Source organism: Leopardus geoffroyi, chromosome X, assembly GCF_018350155.1.
Source record: "Leopardus geoffroyi isolate Oge1 chromosome X, O.geoffroyi_Oge1_pat1.0, whole genome shotgun sequence".
NCBI classification, from domain to species: Eukaryota; Metazoa; Chordata; class Mammalia; order Carnivora; family Felidae; genus Leopardus; species Leopardus geoffroyi.
In genome coordinates, this window is record NC_059343.1 from 13,033,411 (window position 1) to 13,054,242 (window position 20,832).

The window sequence follows — 20,832 nt, forward strand, 5'->3', positions numbered from 1 at the left end:
TTCTAAATTCTTGGAAGTCTTGGGGCTCAGGGCAGGCTGCCCCAAGAAATGCCACAGCAGCATATTGATTGAGTTAAAGTTATTTCAGAAACAGCCAGTGCAAGAAGAACACTCTGACCCTCCTGTCCCTCCAGAAAGGAGGAAAGAATGTCTCATGTGAAAGGTACCCTTCCTGGACCAGGAGATAAAGAGACATCCTTATCATCAGAGATGGGAATTCAGAGCCAAAGAAGCTTATATAAACAAACCTCGTCACTTTATTTTTTTAATGTTTATTTATTTTTTGAGAGGTGGGGGGAGGGGCAGAGAGAAAGGGAGACATAGGATCTGCAGCAGGCTCTGTGCTGTCAACACAGAGCCCAACACGGGGCTCAAATTCATGAACCGTGAGATCATGACCTGAGCCAAAATGGGACACTTAACCGACGGAGCCACCCAGGCACCCCAAAAACCTTGTTACTTTAGCTAATTTATTAACCCAGCCTAAATTCTATTTAGAATTCCTTATTAATTGAAGCTCCCAAGTATAAGTTTGCTTTGTCCTAACAAGTCCTTACAGATCTTCATCTAATGTCTGCCTGCACCGGTCACTGGTGTTAAGAAGAAAATTTGGTCAAAATTTGGTCAAAATTTGGTCAAACTTTCCTCCATGACAGCAAATCAAGCCTATTAGAGTTTCAACCTATCCCAGGAATGTGGTCTTTTAAAAAGCCAATGTGAAATTTCCTGATGAGCACTTGCATGATAATGTATTTTATTTCAATAATATATCCAAAATATTATTTCAACATGTAATCAATATAAAAATTATTAATGAGATACTTTCCTTTTTTTAAACTAAATCTTTGAAATCCAGTGTGTATTTTGCACTTATAGCACATTTGAATCCAGACTAGCCACAGCTCCAGTGCTCAATAGCCACATGTGGCTCCTGGCTACAATATTGGACAACGTGACCGTGAAAGAGAAAGGACCGTTGTATAATAACCTCTCATTCACTGTGTTCCATTTAGTGGCAGAACTAGGACTCTATAGAAATCAGAGACTGAGGCTAGCAGGAGTGAGCCATGAGAGAGAAATCATCTTAAAGCCAGCCGGAAGCCAGCCCTTATCTTAAAGATAATTGTATTTACCCAGCCCTACTATCTGGGCCACATCTGGTCTGTTAAAACCCAACATGGATTCGTACATTCTACTGTGTCAGAACAAATCGTACTTCCTGATTACTTTATTTTCCCCTGTTATTCCTTCTATAAATTTCTCTTTTAAAATAAGAAAATTATTTCTCACTCATTCTGCTTGCTATGCTGTAAGCAATGAAGTCCTCTGTCTCTGATCTTATGTCTTCTGGCAGCCTCTATGAAACTGTGGCAAGCTAGTTCATTAACTTGCAAGAAGGGTAAAATGTCAGAGCCTGAATTTGACAATACCGTCCCATCCTTCAATATCTCCAAGGTAACTTTATTAACCTCTAAGAGCTCTCAACACTTCTTGTTTCCACTCAGCCTGGAGCATTTGCCCTACGGGATATTTTGGTTTAGTTTCGCACGTGTTTATATTTTAACATCTCCAATCTCCCCACTCCACGTTGCTCTATGCACAATATTCACTGAAATGTTTGCTGACACATTCATTTTTGTCCCATACATGTGAAACCTCAGAGAATTTTTACACCACGTGAAGATGGAGACCTACCTGCCCCCTTTCCATCTTCAGGTGTGATGATGGGGCACAGTCGGCTCACCTCCTCTCATGCACTATTGCTTTCCTCCTTCACCCCCGCTCTCCTTTACTTTCCCTTTCACCTCTAGCCACTTACTACACTTTCATTTTCATAACACGAAAACAGATCAAACTGGTGAAATCAAGTCCACTGAATCTGGAGCTATGGGATATAGAAGCTAAAGAAGATCACTTTTTAATGGAACCAATGAATGCCTAAAACACATGTGTCTTCAGATAGCCTCAGGAAAAAATTTCTTTCCTTTACCAACGCAAATCTCTTTAGAAGAAGGCTGCACTAACATGACTAAAGTTAAAAGATCTCCAGTTCTTTTCATCATAGGAAAAATGAATAATTATGGCATGAGTCCATTAACAGATGCAGAATATTAACCACGCTATTGCAAGTAATCACACCAGAAATTTTCAATTATTTTAACCTACCCTCTACATAAAATTGGAAAAGATACAGAAATAATCTTTCATTAGGTGGCGTACCTGGTAAGCAGCTCAGATTAATCTATAATATCAAAACATTATAGTTCAACCTAGTGGCACAGAAATGCTCTCAGACCACAGAATGTACCTATAATGTTCCCAAGAGGGTAGCCAGATACACAGCCTGTGGAAAAGAAGGCAGCAGCAACAGAGTTAATATCATGCCTAACCAAGCACCAGACAGCTTAGAGTGTGTCCAGATCCACATAAGTCACTGTTCCCGATGGCACGTATGTCTCTGTGGCAGAGTAGTCCTAATGAGTCCTGATCTCATTTGTAGTGAACATTTGTTTTTTTGTTTTTTTGTTTTAAATTTTTTTTTTTCAACGTTTATTTATTTTTGGGACAGAGAGAGACAGAGCATGAACGGGGGAGGGGCAGAGAGAGAGGGAGACACAGAATCGGAAACAGGCTCCAGGCTCTGAGCCATCAGCCCAGAGCCTGACGCGGGGCTCGAACTCACGGACCGCAAGATCGTGACCTGGCTGAAGTCCGACACTTAACCGACTGCGCCACCCAGGTGCCCCTGTTTTTTTTTTTTTTTGACTACACAGCTTCCAAACACCCTGCCTTTTGTGGGTAGCCCTCTGATTGACAGGTCCTGGCCTCCAACCATGAAGTCTAGAGAAGTACTGCTCTACTTGGTAGCACACTGTTTAATAAAGCTGACACTTTTTCCATAGATACTTTTTCTCAATAGAGAAAGCACTAAAGTGGTTTACATTCTAGCACAAGTTCTTTGCCTCATCACAAAATAAAAACAATTAGTCCACAGCCTGGCACCAAGTCTGTAGACTACACTTTGAGAAGCACAGTCTGGGACCATGTATTTCCTCTCCCAGCACACTGCTAGCTGTGTAGATGCACATGACCTAAATTCAACAACCAGATACTCCTATCTGGGCCTTCGAGTCCTGAAGGAGAGCAACAAAGATGCAGGGACAGTTGAGAAGGTATACACGGTGGTGTGAACATTTTCAAAAGACCTGCAGTAGTTTCAGCATTGGGAATCCATAGCTGGCAGCAACATCACGTGCTCAGACGTGGGACAGCAGTGGTACACTAAACAGACTAGAGCATGCCCCACCACGTTCTCCATTCGTAGCCTCTCTTGGTTCCCGTTGTTTTCTGAGCCTGGTTCTCCAGGCTGCCTATCATTTCTGGGAGCTACTCAAGAACTTTCAATGAATTCCTTTTCTGGTGAAGTGAGTCAACAGAGAATTTTGTTGCCTACACCCAGGAAACTTGACTGATAAACACTTCACATTCCAATCAAATGAATGATGATGCCTGTTTCCATACTAAGCTCACCAAGCAATTTTCTCATTGTAATTTGGCTTCTCACATGTTAACTAGAAAGCTTGGGGCCTCTTGGTAACTATATTTCCCACTGAAAATTAATTGGAATTTAGGTTTTAAATTTCAGGTGATGAGTAGGGATAATGTGAGTCCACTTCAAAAAGAAAGATCGGGATGCCTGGGTGGCTCAGTCGGTTAGGTGTCCGACTCCTGATTTCAGCTCAGGTTGTGATCTGGTGGTTCATGAGTTTCAGCCCCACATTGGGCTCTGCACAGAGAGTGCCTGCTCAGGATTCTCTCTCTCTCCCTCTCTCTCTGCCCCTCTTCCTCTCTCTCTCTCAAAATAAATTAATTAATTAAAAAAAAAAATCTACTCCAAAAGATGACAAACATGGATTTCATATCCTACAATGCTGACACCCAGAAGGTGAGTTCTGGCAAATTCACCACATTAAGGGCATCCTATGGAGACGTGGCCTGAACAGCCACCCAGCTCTGCCCAGGTGACCCCCTTCTGCAGAGTTATAACTACCCTCTGACACCTGGAGTTCAGTTATCCCTATGGCTTTCTTACAGAGTTATTGCAGCCTGAGTCAAACTTATTAACAATCTACTAAATTTCAAACAGGCAATAGACTGAACAGGTTCAAATTAAGCTCTCAGAAGTTCATAGCTTGCCAGCAAGGTAACTTATGAATCTTGAAATGAACTGTGCACATGCATCACATCTGCATAGTTCCCCATTTATCACCAGTAAGCATTCCATACTAAAACCATATGGAAAGAAATCATCAGAGAGCAATCTATGTCTCCATATTGACCATACCTCATTAATTTCTGGCTTGATTCTCTTTAACTTGTATTATTAAATATTTGCTTATTGGTTTCATTTCTTTAAACATGAGTAATGATAATAATTATATCACCTTATATTTATGGAGTCATTTATCGTTTTCAGAGAATTTTCTAACCTAGTGTCTCAGTTGATCCTCACAATGATCCCTAGGAGAACGTTTAGCTTTTCTGATGAATGAAAAAAAACAGAACAGATCATCCTGGGTCATACAACTACTAGGTAGCTGAATACGGGATTTGACCCTACATCTTTCAAACTCCAATAAGCCAGTACAGTGGAATTTTCTGCCATTACCTGGAAAATCTATAACAATTTTATATTGCATAAGCATTACTTTATCCAAAATATCTGGATAAAGTGCCCCCAAAATGCTGTTCTAATATTACCCCTCCACTTTCAATAAAGGTATTGGGCAAAGAAACTGGTGTTGTCATCTTCTAAAAACAACAGGGTGCTTGGGTGGCTCAGTTGTTAAGCATCTGACTTCAACTCAGGCCATGATCTCACAGTTCTGAATTTAAACTCCACATTAGGTGAGCTTGAGCCCTACTTCAGGTGAGCTCTGCTTCTCTCTCTTTCTCTCTCTGCCCCTCCTGGGATTCTCTCTCTCTCTCTCTGCCCCTCGCTCACTTGTGCCCTCTCTAAATAAATAAATAAATAAATAAATAAATAAACAAACAAACAAAATATAAACAAATACCAAAAAACTTTCTACAAGACAAATCTTAAACCTCCAAATAAGTAAACTTTGGATTTCTCTAACAATGCTTTTAAGAAGTCAACTCTTGGAGGCAAACCATAAGAGACTCTTAAATACAGAGAACAAACTGAGGATTGCTGGAGGGGTGTTGGGTTGGGGGTTGGGGGAAATGGGTGATGGGCATTAAGGAGGGCACTTGTTGGAATGAGCAATGGGTGTGATGTGTAAGTGATGAATCACTAAGTTCTACTCCTGATGAGAAGTGAAGCCAGCAAGAAAACATAAAGAAGGTCAGCCAGATGTCCAAGGCAGGATACCCCACCTTGCATGCTTTTGGCTTCTGTAATCTTGCTTGCCTCTCGCATCAGCCAACTGCCCATGTAACACAACCGATAGTGCCCCCCTCCTTTTTTCCCTTGAGCCCCTGCAATCCCACCCACCTGTACAGCCGATAGCAAGTTTCCAAGTACCCAAAAGCTAGCCATAAACAAAGGCCAGTGCCAGAACCCAGGCTCAGCCTTTGGAGGTGACTCTGCTGGACCGGCACCAGTGGGAAATAAACAGTCTTTTCTGATTCTCCGAATGCGTGTCGCTGGTCTCTTTCTGTGTGCCGAGTATTGCTGTAACAGTGAAACCGTTATTACACTATATGTTAACTAACTTGGATTTAAATAAAATGAAAAAAAGAAAAAAAAAAAAGAAGTCAACTCTTAGTTTTAATGTTTTGTACTCCTCTGACCCTGTAGGATCACATCTCCATCATCAGGGAAATATCAGCACAGTTGTTACAGCTTGCATAGTGCTCTTCTATGCATTTTGTTAAATTCTTACAAGTACCTCATGTGGTGGTATATCGTACAAGTATTTTTATCTCCATTTTGCAGATAAGGAAATCAAGGCTCATGGTGATCAAAGGTCTTTCTCAAAACGACTCATCTCAGAAATTCTAGGGCCACAACCCATTCAAATTTCAGTACCGCCATCCTTCCCCACACCCACACTTATAAAGCAATAAAGACCTTCACGTAAACCCCACTGGGCACGTTCTTTCTTGTCTATGCAAACAAAAGGTGTGACTTCATTGCCTTGATACATGCATCCTATTTTTTTCTAAGTCTCCTTTTCTTCATGGTTGCCTCCTCCAAAAGATTAGTGCAAACCTGTTATTGACAGGTCCTTTATGTTCCTGCTCATTCTATGGAATAGCTATGAGGATTAGACGTTCAATGTTTGTAAAAGGACTTTATAATCATGTACAGCACAAATATATGTATGAAAGTATCACTGTAATAATTACCACTTACTCAGAAGCCAACAAGACCAGCCTTCCTTCCTCCTCCCCACTCTCTTTCCTTTTCCCTCTCTCTCCTTCCATACTAAATAATTCAAAGCAAAAGGCAGTAATCCATCAAATCAACAGCCAACATAGATACCACAGGACACAAAATGCAAGAAATATAAAAGACCACAGTCTCCTGAGGCAATAAATAGCTCTGACACTGGCCTAAGATCAGGGCAGAGCCATGGCTGTGGCTTCATAAAACTGAGTCCCCATTTCCTATCCCAACTATTTGTGGGATAAGCTAAGTGATGAAAGACAACAAAACAAAGGCAATTTGCTCAGATATCAGTGAAGTATGCTTTGCATTATTCCACTAAATACCAAAATTTTAAATGCAATCAAATTAACTCAGATAAAAAATTAGAAAAATAACAAAACCCACAGTTTTCTTTTAGAGGACAAATCCAGCCTTTATCCATATATGTCTGCTTTTGAAGGTACCAGAAAGATAAGGTCCCCAAATTTTGGCTTTGCCAAGGGAAAAAACAAGTATGGCCATAGAAAGAGAAATTGCCCTTCTCAATCATATTATGACATGTGCTTTTTTGTATGTTAAATCATTCCTCGATATACACAACAGTTCTAAAAAGAATTATTCTTATATTAAACATTAAAAAAGTGAGACTCAGAAAAAGAAATAACTTTCCACAGCTCTCTACTGCCAAAACCCAGGCCAAATAGTGATGAACAGAGTAAAGTGGAAAGACAAAGAGGAAGAGTCATGCCAAATGGAAGCAGGAACAGAGGAGACAGTGGGTCAGCAGAGAAATCCATTAGACAACCAAAACAATGTCAAATAGCACAACTAACAAGCTAGAAGACCTTCCATGCCATAGCAGTAGTAGGCGCTGTTTGCATCCCACCCACACCCCCTACTTACAATTTCCATGCACACTAATCTGACTTCCAACTGCCAGCACCTGCCACTTTCTGCCTATGCTCTGGCTGCTAGAGCAGCTTTCTCTGGTGGAAGTACTGGGGGACTGACATCCCCCGGGACCAACCCTCTACCAATGACTCACAAGAGTGGGTGGATAAATACCCCAGTCCCCTTGCCTCTTAGGAGAGCTAACTCTGAGATGTGCGCTCTACATTGTTTTCCAGGGTTTCCCTAGTGAGAATGTCCCCGGTTGCCCACAGTAGTAACTGGCTTAATAACCCACCCTTTACTGGCAGCTTCTCTCCTCTGTCTCACTTCCCCACTCCCATCAGTGTTTCTTGGGACTAATTCACCAATGAACTATTTGCATAGAATCTTTGTCTCAAGGCCTTCTTAGGGGAACCCACACTACGAAAACAGCCTGTCCTATGAATTTAGAACAGTGGCAAAACTGTACTGGATTCATCTAACTCCAATGAATTCATGCAATAGAACTCATTCAAGAACTAGTCTGTAAAAGATAAGTTACTATATCATCCATTTTCTGGGCTGCACTAGCTAGTGGGTACTCTGCAGAATGTGAGCCACATATCACTGTCTCCTATCCCTGCATTCCAGATCCCTCTAAGTTATTTTCAGGAGCTCCCAAATGTGTCTCCCATATGCTGTAAACCACTCGATCAGGTCCCTACCACTGCCCCCTGCCCCACTGAGGGTCACCATCTCTTCCCCAGGGTTGTTGACACACTGAGGTGCCCTGGGCTCCCCAGGAAGGGAGAAGAATGTCCCCTTCCCTACCTTGGTCATACTTTGTCACATGGGCAACCACACAGCATTTTTTGTGTTCTTGAGGTACATATACCCTCTGTGGAAAAGCTCCTCTGGAATCTGCTGCCTGCAACCCCTCCAACCACAAACCTCAACCATGAGCCCATGGAGCCATTGTGGAGAGCATTTCCAAGACAGACACCATACTTTCCTTCCCGAAGTCTTGTCTCATAATCATCCCTAAGCTCTTGTTCTTATTCCTCCTCAAACCTTCCTAACGACCCTTGATGCACGATTAATAATCTCTTCTCAAGTATATGTGAATTACAGGACTGGTCATAGCTTAGGCCCAAGCAGGGATCCTTGCTTCACTTATTATCCAACATAAACATATACACATCATCCACACTTCCTATCTTTATTCAGCTGACCTCAAAAATCAGAACTGAAATCAACTGGATACGGTCATGAGTTGGTCTGCTAATTCCCGTCATAAAACCAGCTCTATAACGTGTGGTCATAAACTCAGTGACTCCCATTCTGTTCTGTCTGAAATCTTATAACCTTTTCTAAAGAACATAATGTACTTTTACTTTGCCCTAGAACTTTTACAAAGGCTTTGGTCCAAAGTCATAAAGTTCTGACCTGATTAGATTGAGGTAGTTATTGGGAGAAATCAGAGGTCCAGGAGTTTTGAAGGGTTTCAAGCAGAGTATAACTGGAAAGTTAAGAAAAGATCAAGATGTGGCAAACTGAACATAGAAGCACATGAAAACAGATACAGTTCAAATGCCACATCTTTTTTTTTTTTTTTAATAACCTCTACCCCCAAGGTGGGGCTTGAACTCACGACCCCAATATCAAGAGTCTCAGGCTCCACTGATTAAGCCAGCCAGATGCCCCTCCACAGCCTCTTTAAATCCCATTCTGCTCCCTGCACAAATGTGCACACAACACACATACACACATGTACACTCATGCATACACACACAGGATCACTCACTTAATAGGTACATAGCACTTGGCTTAACACAGAAATGCTGATTCTAGAATTGGACTATCTGGGATCAAATCCCAGATCTGACACTTACTACTTTTGTAACTTACACAAGTTACTTTAACTGCTATGTGTCTCAGTATCTCCACGTGAAAATGAAAGTAATAATAATTGCTTAAAGTTCTAATGATTAACTATTTTTATTTTATTTTTTTAATCAAAATTTTTTTTTCAGGAATAGAATTTAGTGATGCATCACTTACATATAACACCCAGTGCTCATCCCAACCAGTGTCCTCTTTAATGCCTCTCACCCCTTTAGCCCTTTGCCCCACCCAACACCCCACCAGCAACCCTCAGTTTGTTCTCTGTATTTAGGAGTCTCTTATGGTTTATCTCCATGTTTTTTATTATTTTTGCTTCCCTTCCCTTATGTTCATCTGTTTTGTATCTTAAATTCCACATGAGTGAAATCATATATTTGTCTTTCTCTGACTGACTTATTTTGCTTAGCATAATATGCTCTAGTTCCGTCCACATTGTTACAAATGGCAAAATTTCATTCTTTTTCATCACTGAGTAATATTCCATTGAATATATATACCACTTCTTCTTTATCCACTCATCAGTTGATGGACATTTGGGCTCTTTCCATACTTTGGCTATTGTGGATAGTGCTGCTATAAACATTGGGGTGCATGTGCCCTCCGAATCAGCATTTCTGTATTCTTTGGATAAATACCTAGTAGTGCAATTGCTGGATCATAGGGTAGTTCTATTTTTAATTTTTTGAGGAACCTCCATACTGTTTTCCAGAGTGGCTGCACCAGTTTGTATGATTAACTATTTTTAAAGTGCTTAAAAGAGTGACTCACAGAATAAGTACTTTATATAACGGTATGTACTTCGCTATCTTCTTTTTTTTTTTTTTAATGTTTATTTATTTTTTGAGAGAGAGAGAGAGAGAGAGAGAGAGAGAGAGAGAGAAACAGAGCACAAGCCAGGGAGGAGCAGAGAGAGAGGGAGGCACAGAAGCCAAAGTAGCTCCAGGCTCCGGGCTGTCAGCAGAGCCCGACAGGGCTTGAACTCATGAACTGTGAGATCATAACCTGAGTCAAAGTCAGATGTTTAATAGACTGAGCCCCCCAGGCATCCCACGCTATCTTCTGTCTTATTTTAGTAACCTGTGCATTTTATCTTATCATTTCTACTGAATTTTAGACACCATAGGTCAGAAATCACACGTTCATACTGATATTTCTCCTATCAGTCTTTGCATTTGCAAGATGCTTAACAATAAATGCTTACAGAATTTGATATGATTTAGTGTGGACCAAAGCTGAGGCTTCCACCAGCCCCATATTTTTATCACCATAATGATGAAATTAATTCAATAAAACAAAAGTATAAAGAAAGGAATTTGAAAGAATATGTAAATATGCAACTAAGGGAGCTACTGATACCAAACAGAAGTAATGGTAGGGGCCAAGTCTCAGGCCACAAAGACCCCCACCAAAAATACCAACATGCTTAAGGAGATGTTATTTCCTTGTGTTTCTCACAAAATGAATTTAAATTGAATACTTCTGACAAAACTAAGAGGAAACAAAGAACACAAAAATCCACGAAAGCATAAGAAATATGTGCATTTTGTTTTTTTTTTTAATTTAAAAAAAATGGTTTTTTAATGTTTATTTTTTGAGAGAGAGAGAGACAGAGTGTGAGCGGGGGAAGGGCAGAGAGAGAGAGGGAGACACAGAAACCGAAGCAGGCTCCAGGCTCCGAGCTCCAAGCTGTCAGCACAGAGCCCGATGCGGGGCTGGAACTCACAAGCTGTGAGATCATGACCCGAGCTGAAGTCAGACGCTTAACCGACTGAGCCACCCAGGTGCCCTGAAACATGTGCATTTGGTATGTACCAGGTAGAATAGGCTCATCCAAATTTATGAAAAGCTCTATTTCATATATAGGAATAAAGGTAACATATCTATCGATTCTAAGAACCCCACCCCTGCCACCTCCCACAATAATAGCTACCATTTTGTGTCTACCCATTCTGGGCCAGACAAATATCTAGTGGGACCTTCCAAGTTAAAATGACAGATAAAAAACATATCCAATTTTGTTCTTCCCCAAACTACACTAAAACTATCAAGAAGGGATTTTTTTAATGTTTTTTAAAATTTATTTCTGTGAGAGAGAGAGAGAGAATAAGCAGGGGAGAGGCAGAGAGAGAGAGGCGGGGACAGAGGATCCAAAGCAGGCTCTGAGCTGACAGCAGAGACCCTGACACAAGCCTGGAACTCACGAACCATGAGATTGTGATCTGAATCAAAGCCAAGAGTCCGATGCTTAACTGACTGAGCTACCCAGCCACCCCAAGAAGGGATTTTTTTTTTCAATTTTTTTTTTTAAACGTTTATTTATTTTTGAGACAGAGAGAGACAAAGCATGAATGGGGGAGGGTCAGAGAGAGGGAGACACAGAATCTGAAACAGGCTCCAGGCTCTGAGCTGTCAGCACAGAGCCCGACGCGGGGCTCGAACTCACGGACGGCGAGATCATGACCTGAGCCGAAGTCGGCCGCTTAACCGACTGAGCCACCCAGGCGCCCCTGGGATTTTTTTTGTCTTTAAGAAGCATTTTTTTAAGTTGAGGTAAAGGAGAGGAGAAAACAACATAAAAATTTTGGAAGTTGGGGAAAATAACAACCAAGTTACTGGAGGAGCTCTTTGAAAATAATACTATTAATAGTGATTTTTAATGAATAGGCTAGGAAACCTCAATTTTTCCATTTAGATTTCACTTGAAATGGTCTATGGTGTGGAACAAAGTCTTCAATGTCTGAAGAGAGAAGTAATATTTAATGTATTATCAGAAAATGTTAATTTAATTACGAGTGAAAGCAATTATCTTTCTGTCAGCATTAATACATCATTCAAATACCTTTAGACATCTGTGAATTGCATAGGCAAGTTTCACAGCTTAGGAAACTATTTGTAAAATTTTTTTGGCCAAGGATCTTTAAATGATCATGAAGATTAGATTATAACCCCCAAATGTATTTACCAGTAATGAAACACAATTTTTTAAATACCATAACAAATTATCTGATCCCCTTATGTTTAAAACCCACATGTGGATTTGGCAATAAACTAAAATCTGAGAAATATATTACCCATGAATTAACTTAATCAGATGCTTGGATGCAAACATGAGGAAAAATATTCCCTCCCTTCAAAGGACAAATTTGTAAAAAAGTAGTTTATCTTTGAAAAAATAAGTTGATGTATTTAAATGTCTACTTTCTTAGTTGCTAATACCATTTTTGCTTGTAAATTGTCTACATACAAGACTTTGAAGCTGAAGGGGAGTATTTGCCACCTCAAAATATGCCTCTTTGGGGGCACCTGGGTGGCTCAGTCAGTTAAGCATCCAACCTTGGCTCATGTCATGACCTCGTCATTAGTGGGTTCGAGCCCCCATGGGGCTCTTTGCTGACAACAGCTCAGAACCTGGAGCCTGCTTCAGATTCTGTGTCTCCCCTTCTCTCTGCCCCTCCCATGCTCATGCTCTGTTTCTCTCCATCTCTCAATAATAAATAAACATTAAAAAAAATTTTTTTAAATATGTCTCTTTGGCATAAGGATCATTTGGGTCTGCTTATTTTTAAGAAACAGCAGACTTTGAAAACTGAAGGTGAAGCTCCAAAAACTGAGTAGAAGTTAATCCTTCTATAAAAAGACATTTACATCTATAAGGGAAATCTGCATTTGTAGGGCTATCTCCCTCAGTACTGGAAAGGGGGAGATGACTCTAAATCTCTAGAAACTCCTACCAATGGAGAAGGCAGGACTCAAATCTGCACCACAACCTTACCCCTGTTTACTGTGCTTCACCCAGTAACCTCTCATAACTAACTCCCCAACCCCAACGTTTTCTTTTGTATTTAGATGAAGATGGTATTTATTTAACATGCTGACCTGGGCCATCTCCAGGAGGTACTCAGTTTTCTGGAGTCTTTCCCAAGTATACAAGGTATACATGGTTATTAAACTTATTTGTTTTTCTCCTGTTAATTTGTCTTTTATTGCAGGGCGTCTCAGCCAAGAACCTAGAGGGTAAAAGAAAAATTATTTTTTCTTCTCTATAAGACAATATGTATTCAATATATATGTTTTCCGTCAGTCAGGACATTTCTGGTTGCAAGTGATAATAAAACCAACTCAAACTCATTTATAATAAAAAGAGAAATTATTGGTTTCATTAATTGAAAACTAGTTTCAGTCACAGTTGTGTCAAACAATGGCATCAGGGCTCACTACAGTCCATGCCTTGACTTCCAAACATCTATAAACCTTTCTTGATTTTTTTTTTTTTTTTTTTTTTTTGAGTAGGCTCTGTGCCCAACCTCGGGCTAGAACTCACAACCTCAAGATCAAGAGTCATAGGCTTTCCTGATTGAGCCAGTCAAGCGCCCCCTAAACCTTTCTTTAGGTATAGTTTTTAAAATGCATCCTCCTGGGGCACCTGGGTGGCTCAGTCGGTTACGTGTCTGACTCTTGGTTTTGGCTCAGGTCATGATCTCATGGTTTGTAAGTTTCAGCCCCACACTGGGCTCTGCGCTGACAGTGCAGAGCCTGCCTGGGATTCTCTCTCTCCCCCTCTCTGTGCCCACTCCACCCACGCTGTCTCTGTGTCTCTCAAAATAAATAATGTTAAAAAGAATTATTAAAAAAATAATTAATAAATAAAAATGTATCTTCCCAACATTATGCAACTATTCAGTATACCACCAAAATTGCACTTGCCTGCTTCCCAAAAGGATATACTCCAATACTAACTCTCATGAAGTTATTCTACTTAAGATATCTGTGTGCTATCTCCCAGACAAGTGTACAGTTCCTTGTTGCCTGGACATCTATGGATAGAATATTTAACCACCCCAACAGGCCCAGTATACAAAGGCTGGGGGGAGAAGAGAGTGGAAAACAGGACACTATTAGAAAAACAATTCCCATCTGAAGAAAAAACAGGAAAGAGGAAAAAAACACAATGATCATTAGCAGTATATCCTACTTGAGAGGAATATCAACAACACCCTGCTGTAGAAACCCAGCTGCCTCTTGTTTTGTTCTCTGACAGAAGCCCCCTTAATCACTGTCTTGTGTGCATCTGCATCTGAGATGGGCACTGGTGGGAGAATCAATCCCCTCTTAGGGGGCTGTACCTTTTAGCAGCTTGGCTCCCATTGTTGCAGGTTTGGGAGACTGAAAATAACCTTCTCGGTTAAATAGGAGACCACAAACCTTTGCCCACCAGATGTAGGGTTTCTCTTGCAACACAGCCTTCTTAAAAGCTTAAGAAGTCTTTTGCTTATATGCATTTGGTCAATTTTCTGAGCTAACAACCAAAGTCAGAGATCCTGTCAAGTCACAGTCCATGAATTTAGACCCTAACCTAAAAATTGCTGTCTTAGTGCTCTGCCTAGCCTCCAGCCTTCAGTTTCATGGTGTCCATCTTGACATCTGATTCAGAGAAATGCAAAACAGTAGCAGAATTAGGAGGCACAGGTACTCCGGGCTGCATGTTCTAAATCTTTATCAGGCAGGAAACACACTGCAGAAGGTGGCCAGAAGGAGCAGCAACATGGAGCATTTCCCAGACTCAATTTCACTACCTTCCGTGTTTCCTGCCTCTCTTATTTTTTAGCCTCTAATAAAGAATTCGCCTTTTCCAATCCTGCATGGGTCATGATATCTTCTCAGAAAATGTGGATTACTAGCAGAAAGCTAGTAAAGTCTTGAAATAGCCCCAAATTGAGATTCTTTTCTCTTTCTTGTAAGAACTATTGGAGGCCACAGAACGTCACCAGCATATTCTAACATCACCAGCATATTCTAACACCCTGACTGGTTTTCTTATCAATTCCCCCAAAGCTTTAGCCTCAGTACCTATAAGGTCTAAGTCCCAATGATGAGGTTTTGGAGTGGGGGCTGTGGGGGTCTGGAGCCAACGGCCAAGAAAGAATTCTTGAGGAAGTCTTTGGTGCACAAAGGTATTTTTTTAAAGCAGGGGGGCAGGACCTATGGGCAGAAAGAACTGTACTAGGGTTGTGAACAGTGACTGATTATATTGTGGAGTTGGGGAGGCCTCTAGAAGGACTTTGATATGCTAAAGAGGACTCAAAGATACCAGAGACCTTGCTATTGTCAAGTTAAAGTTGTTTTCCCTCTAGTAAGGCATTAACAAAGGACAGTTGGGAATTCCTGGAGAAAGGTTATACTCTGTATTTGCCTCAAGTTTATTTGTCAATGGGCTGCAGGTTATAAAGAAATTTAATTTTGGGAATGCAAGCTGGTGCAGCCACTCTGGAAAACAACATGGAGGTTCCTCAAAAAACTAAAAATAGAACTACTCTACGACCCAGCAATTGCACTACTAGGCATCTATCCACAGGATTACAGGTGTGCTGTTTCGAAGGGTCACATGCACCCCCATGTTTATAGCAGCACTATCAGCAATAGCCAGAGTATGGAAAGAGCCCAAATGTCCATCGATGGATGAATGCATAAAGAAGATGGGGTATATATATACAATGGAGTATGACTCGGCAATCAAAAAGAATGAAATCTTGCAATTTGCAACTACGTGGATGGAACTGGAGGCTATTATGCTAAGTGAAATTAGCCAGTCAGAGAAAGACAAAAATCCTAGGACTTCACTCATATGAGGACTTGAAGAGACAAAACAGACGAACATAAGGGAAGGGAAACAAAAATAATATAAAAACAGGGAGGGAGACAAAACAGAAGAGACTCATAAATATGGAGAACAAACTGAGGGTTACTGGAGGGGGTGTGGGAGGGGAGATGGACTAAATGGGTAAGGGGCATTAAGGAATCTACTCCTGAAATCATTGTTTCACTATATGCTAACTAATTTGGATGTAAATTTTAAAAAATTAAAAATTAAATTTAAAAAAAAAAGAAAGAAATTTAATTTTACCTGCCATTCCCTTGTTGCCTTAGTTCCCCACTTCACTATGGAGGGGAGGGTGATGTTGGGGCTCCAGGAAACAGAGTCTATAGGGTTCTGGAGATTAGGCTATTGGTAGGATTGCCTTTTTCTTGTAATTTACTAAAACATTTGTAAACTGATGGAGACTCATGTCCTGCATGACTGTGATCTCTCTCACTTAACCATTGGTTTTCTTTCCTTTCCTTTGTTCTTGGGCAGTCAGGAGTGCTTAAGGAATATCACACATATCCCACCTTGGGGATGGGTGTGCTAGCTTATGCTTGGCCCTCTGCTTGCCTTATGGTGGGTGCCTCATCACCAAGATGCCATGGACAACAATTTAACCAACTTCTTTGCTAACACAAAACAAACTGCCAATTTCCCAGCCAGGACTAAAGAATCCCCACAGCCCTACACCCATCTTGATCATCCAATTCCACATCTTAGTCATGAGGGAGCATGGGGCAAGCTGAGGGCAAAGTACAGGCTAAAAGCAACCCCCCACCCAGGTGGGGTATGTATGATATTCTCCCCTCCCAGGTGGGGTATGTGTGATATCCACCCCCACCAGGTGGGACATGTGTGATATTCCTTGGACACTCCTGGCTGCCCAAGAACAGAGGAAAGGAAAGAAAGCAAATGGTTGACTGATAGGGATCACAGTCCTGCAGGACAGGAGTCTCCTTCAGTGCACGGATCACTTAGTAAACCGCAAGAAAAAGGTAAATCTTACCCAAAGCCTAATGTCCAGAAACCTATAGACTCCGTTTCCTGGAGCCCTAATAATCACCCTCATCAAGATGGAAGGGGGTTTAAGTGCTTGCCATGGTGACGTGGGAAACAAAGGCAAATGAAAAATGAAATTCCCTGACTGCCTACAGCCCAGTGACGAGTCCTTGAAACAGGCAGAGTGACTTCCCTCTAGGAGCTCAGCTGCCTCGATGATGACACTTTGCTAGGAGCAAAAGGGAATCTTGGCTTAACATTATCCTGCCCCCCCCGCCCCGATCCTGTGAGTCTCCTTAAACACATAAAAACTCCTTTCCAAACCTTCTTTATCTTTAATCACCAAGTATATGTTGGCAATTAAACTGCAAGCATATGGCCCCTGATATACATCTGAAGAGTCTCATGACTGAGGTGTTACTAAACAGTAATAAATGACGTTTTCCTAACAACATCTAGCCCCTCAAGGTCCTGGAAACCTTGCTTCCAAAATTCCTTAGAGACTTACGCTGTCCCTGTCCCTCTCCCAACCTGAGAGTATATAACCAGTTACCCGTCACAACCCCAGTGCAGTTCCTTCTGCCCACAGGTCCTATCCCTGTGCTTTAATAAAATCATCCTTTTCGTACCAAAGCTATCTTCAAGAATTTTCTTGGATGTTGGCTCCGAACCCCACCCTCACCCCTCAAACTTCATCATGGGCACTGTCACTCACAGTCCTCATTTACTGCTAAGCTCCTTGACACTTACTTGGGGAAAGGCACTAAACTAAGCTAATCAGAAACCCCTTGACATGCTAATTCCCTACTGCATCATCACAGATAGTTCCTGTTTAAATTCAACTTTCTCCCCATTTTCCCATTTCAAAGGAATTTTGGGGACTCCCCAAGAACCCTTAGTTTGGGAGCAGACCCTTGAAGGCCAACTTATGTTTTCCTTACAAAATTTCTTCCAATTTTCTCCTGCTAACAAGCCTCCCACCACCCCACCTCACGACTGCGGCATTTCGGGTCTTCCATGACACCTCTGCGCTGTAAGTGTAACCCAATCAACACGAGTTCACTCTTGGTGAGTCAGAAACTGCACCAGGTGGAGCTGTCACAGAAAGAAAACTTCTTTGCAGCAAATAAGGAGATGGCAGGGAATGGCTTCCAAAGCCAAGGCTCTGAGAGAGGGTTCCTTTTGTTTAGGGTTAGGATGAATATTAGGTAGGGAAGCCTTGTCATCAGATGTAGAGGCGGACATAATGTCACACGTGTACTTAAGGAAACATGTCTCTACATAGGTTGGAAGGTATGAAATGAGGCTGAGGCTCATCCTTGAGCGGAAATTCTAGTATTATTATGAGATAAAGGTGCTTGTAAGTCATTCCAGCGGTCATTCCACAGTCCATCTGCACAAGTGCAAAATATGGGTTTAGCTCAAAAGGTCTGGGTGGTCTGGGCCTGCAGGAGGTAGTCACCTGGGGGTGGTTTAGGGTTTCATTTGCCTGAGTCAGGAGGAAAGCTGGAAGAGCTTAGGGGGAAAATGTAAGACAAAGATTAACGAGTACAAACAATTGGCAGAAAGGCCAGGTCTTGGGGTCCAGCCGGTGACATAATCACTGTATCCCCCTCTCCCTTCACTATCCCCACGCCCCGACACACACAGGGAAAGTAAAACTGCATTGCAATCCCACCACACGCTGGCCTAAGCATTGCCTTAATTGGCTTCTCACCCTCACACGTAGACAGATATGTAATGTGGTAGTTCAAAAGTCAAAAATTCAGTGAAGTTCTTTAAAATCAGTAAGATAAGAAGAGATCTTCCCTGCTATTTTTAAATTATTCATATGTAGCTGCTGTGTCCCCAGAGCTAATCAACCTCTCAGCATCCCCTAAATAGCACCTTCTTTTCTAAGATATGAATAAGTAAGTACATAAATAGAGACAGGGATTAAATAGCAATGATTACTGTGGTTGTGGACTGAACATAATCTTTATTTTCTGCTTTCTGCTTTTATATATTTTCTAAATTGTCTGAAGTGATTTTGTATTGTTTTTATGAAGAGAAAAAAGGCACAAAAATTGTTTTTAATTCAGTTAGCACAGGAGATCTTCTTGGGGTGATGGAAATGTTCTAAAACTGGATTGTGGTGATATTGCACAACTCTGTAAATTTACTAAAAATCATTCACTTCTACACCCAAAATGAGTGACTTTAATGGTGTGTAAATTATGCCTCAATAAAGCTGTTAACAAAGAGAGCACTTCCATTTGACTAAATTTCAAGGACAGTAATCCCATCCCACCCCCAGAGTGTTGGGAGAAAATAACAAGGACAGGTCAGATGAGAAAGTGATGTGGACAACGAAAGGAAGAAATAAAGGCAGAAAAGCAGGAAGAACAGAAGAAAGGAAAGAGTGAAGCAAGGGAAGGAAGGAGGGGAGAAAGGAGGGGGAGGGAGACAAGAGCTCAGAAATTAAACAAGAGACTGAGCACCTGGGTGGCTCAGTCAGTTAAGACTGACTTCGGCTCAGGACATGATCTCGCGGTTCATGAGTTCAAGGCCCATGTGAGGCTCGGTGCTGACAACTCAGAGCCTGGAGCTGCTTCAGATTCTGTGTCTCCCTCTCTCTCTCTGCCCCTCCCCCACTCATGCTCGCTCTCTCTCTCTCTCTCTCTCTCTCTCTCAAATAAATATTAAAAAAGAATTTAAGAAAGAAAGAAAGGAAGGAAGGAAGGAAGGAAGGAAGGAAGGAAGGAAGGAACCAGGAGCTGTCCTCCTATAGCATAGCTAAAGGCAGCCAAGCTGCACAGCTCCACAATCCCCATGTTGTGGGATCCACACGCACAGCAACATGTTGGTAAGTGAACTTTCCTTGGCCTTCCAAACAGCAGCAGAAGGCTGGTACTTTGGATGGGGAAGAGTGGGACTGAGAAAGAAAACTGGTAAACACCAGCCAGATGTCCAAGGCCAAATATTCCCCTTGCATGCTTTTGGCTTCTGCAATCTTGCTTGCCTCTTGCATTGGCCAGCAGCCAGGAACCAGAAGCTTGACTATACTAGTCCCACCCAACCCAGAAGCACATAGGTATAAAAGACCAGTAAAACCTGAGCCAAATGCTCAGCCTTTGGAGGTGACTCCGCTGGGCCCGCACCGGTGCGAAATAAACAGTCTTTTCTGATTCCTAGAGTGCTTGTCGCTTGTCTCTTCTTAGGCGCCAAGTATTTGCTGTAACAGGGTAAGCTGAGGGCAAAGTACAGGCTTACACCACCACCACCGCGGGGATACAGGTGATATTCCTCGGACACTCCTGGCTGCCCGAGAACAAAGGAAAGGAAAGAAAACAAATGGTTGACTGATAGAGATCACAGTCATGCAGGACAGGAGTCTCCTTGAGTTTAGGGATCACTTTGTAAACTGTAAGAAAAAGGTAATCGTATCCATAGTCTAATCTCCACAAACCTATGGACTCTGTTTCCTAGAGCCCCAGTGATGTGGGAAACAAAGGTAGAAGGAAATGGCAGAATTAAATTTTCTTATAACCTGCATCCCATTGACAGATACTTGAGGCAGACAGAGTAAAACATTTCTCCAGGAACTGCCCACTGTCTTAATAGTAATGCTTTACTAGAGCGAAAAACAACCTTGACTAGGCCTCCAGTATCCTGTGAGTCTTCTTTAGCATATGAAAATCTCTTTGGAAACTTCCTCTTGACTTTACCTCCCCTGACCCCCAAGTATACAATCAGTCTCTCTTCAGGGTCCTGGGCAGCTCTTCCTGCCCACAGGTCCTGTCCCCGTGCTTTAATAAAATCACCTTTTTAAGACACAAAGAAATAGAAAAAGATTCCATGCTCCTGGACAGGAAGAACAAATATTGTTAAAATGTCAATACTACCCAAAGCAATCTACATATTCAATGCGATCCCTATCAAAGTAACACCAGCATTCTTCACAGTGCTAGAATAAATAATCCTAAAATTTGTATGGAACCAGAAAAGACCCCGGATAGCCAAAGCAATCTTGAAAAAGAAAACC

The 20,832-nt window shown here is 41.6% G+C and overlaps 1 long non-coding RNA gene across 1 annotated transcript; it reads right to left on the reverse strand.

The window, feature by feature from the left end:
• Positions 1 to 9,170: 9,170 nt before the first annotated feature.
• LOC123594133 lies at positions 9,171 to 20,109 on the reverse strand. The gene is made up of 3 exons (XR_006710678.1): positions 19,745 to 20,109; positions 14,026 to 14,030; positions 9,171 to 9,180 (listed from the first exon to the last, which is right to left on the reverse strand). It is a non-coding gene; the product is annotated as an uncharacterized LOC123594133 (long non-coding RNA).
• Between the last annotated feature and the right edge of the window lie 723 nt (positions 20,110 to 20,832).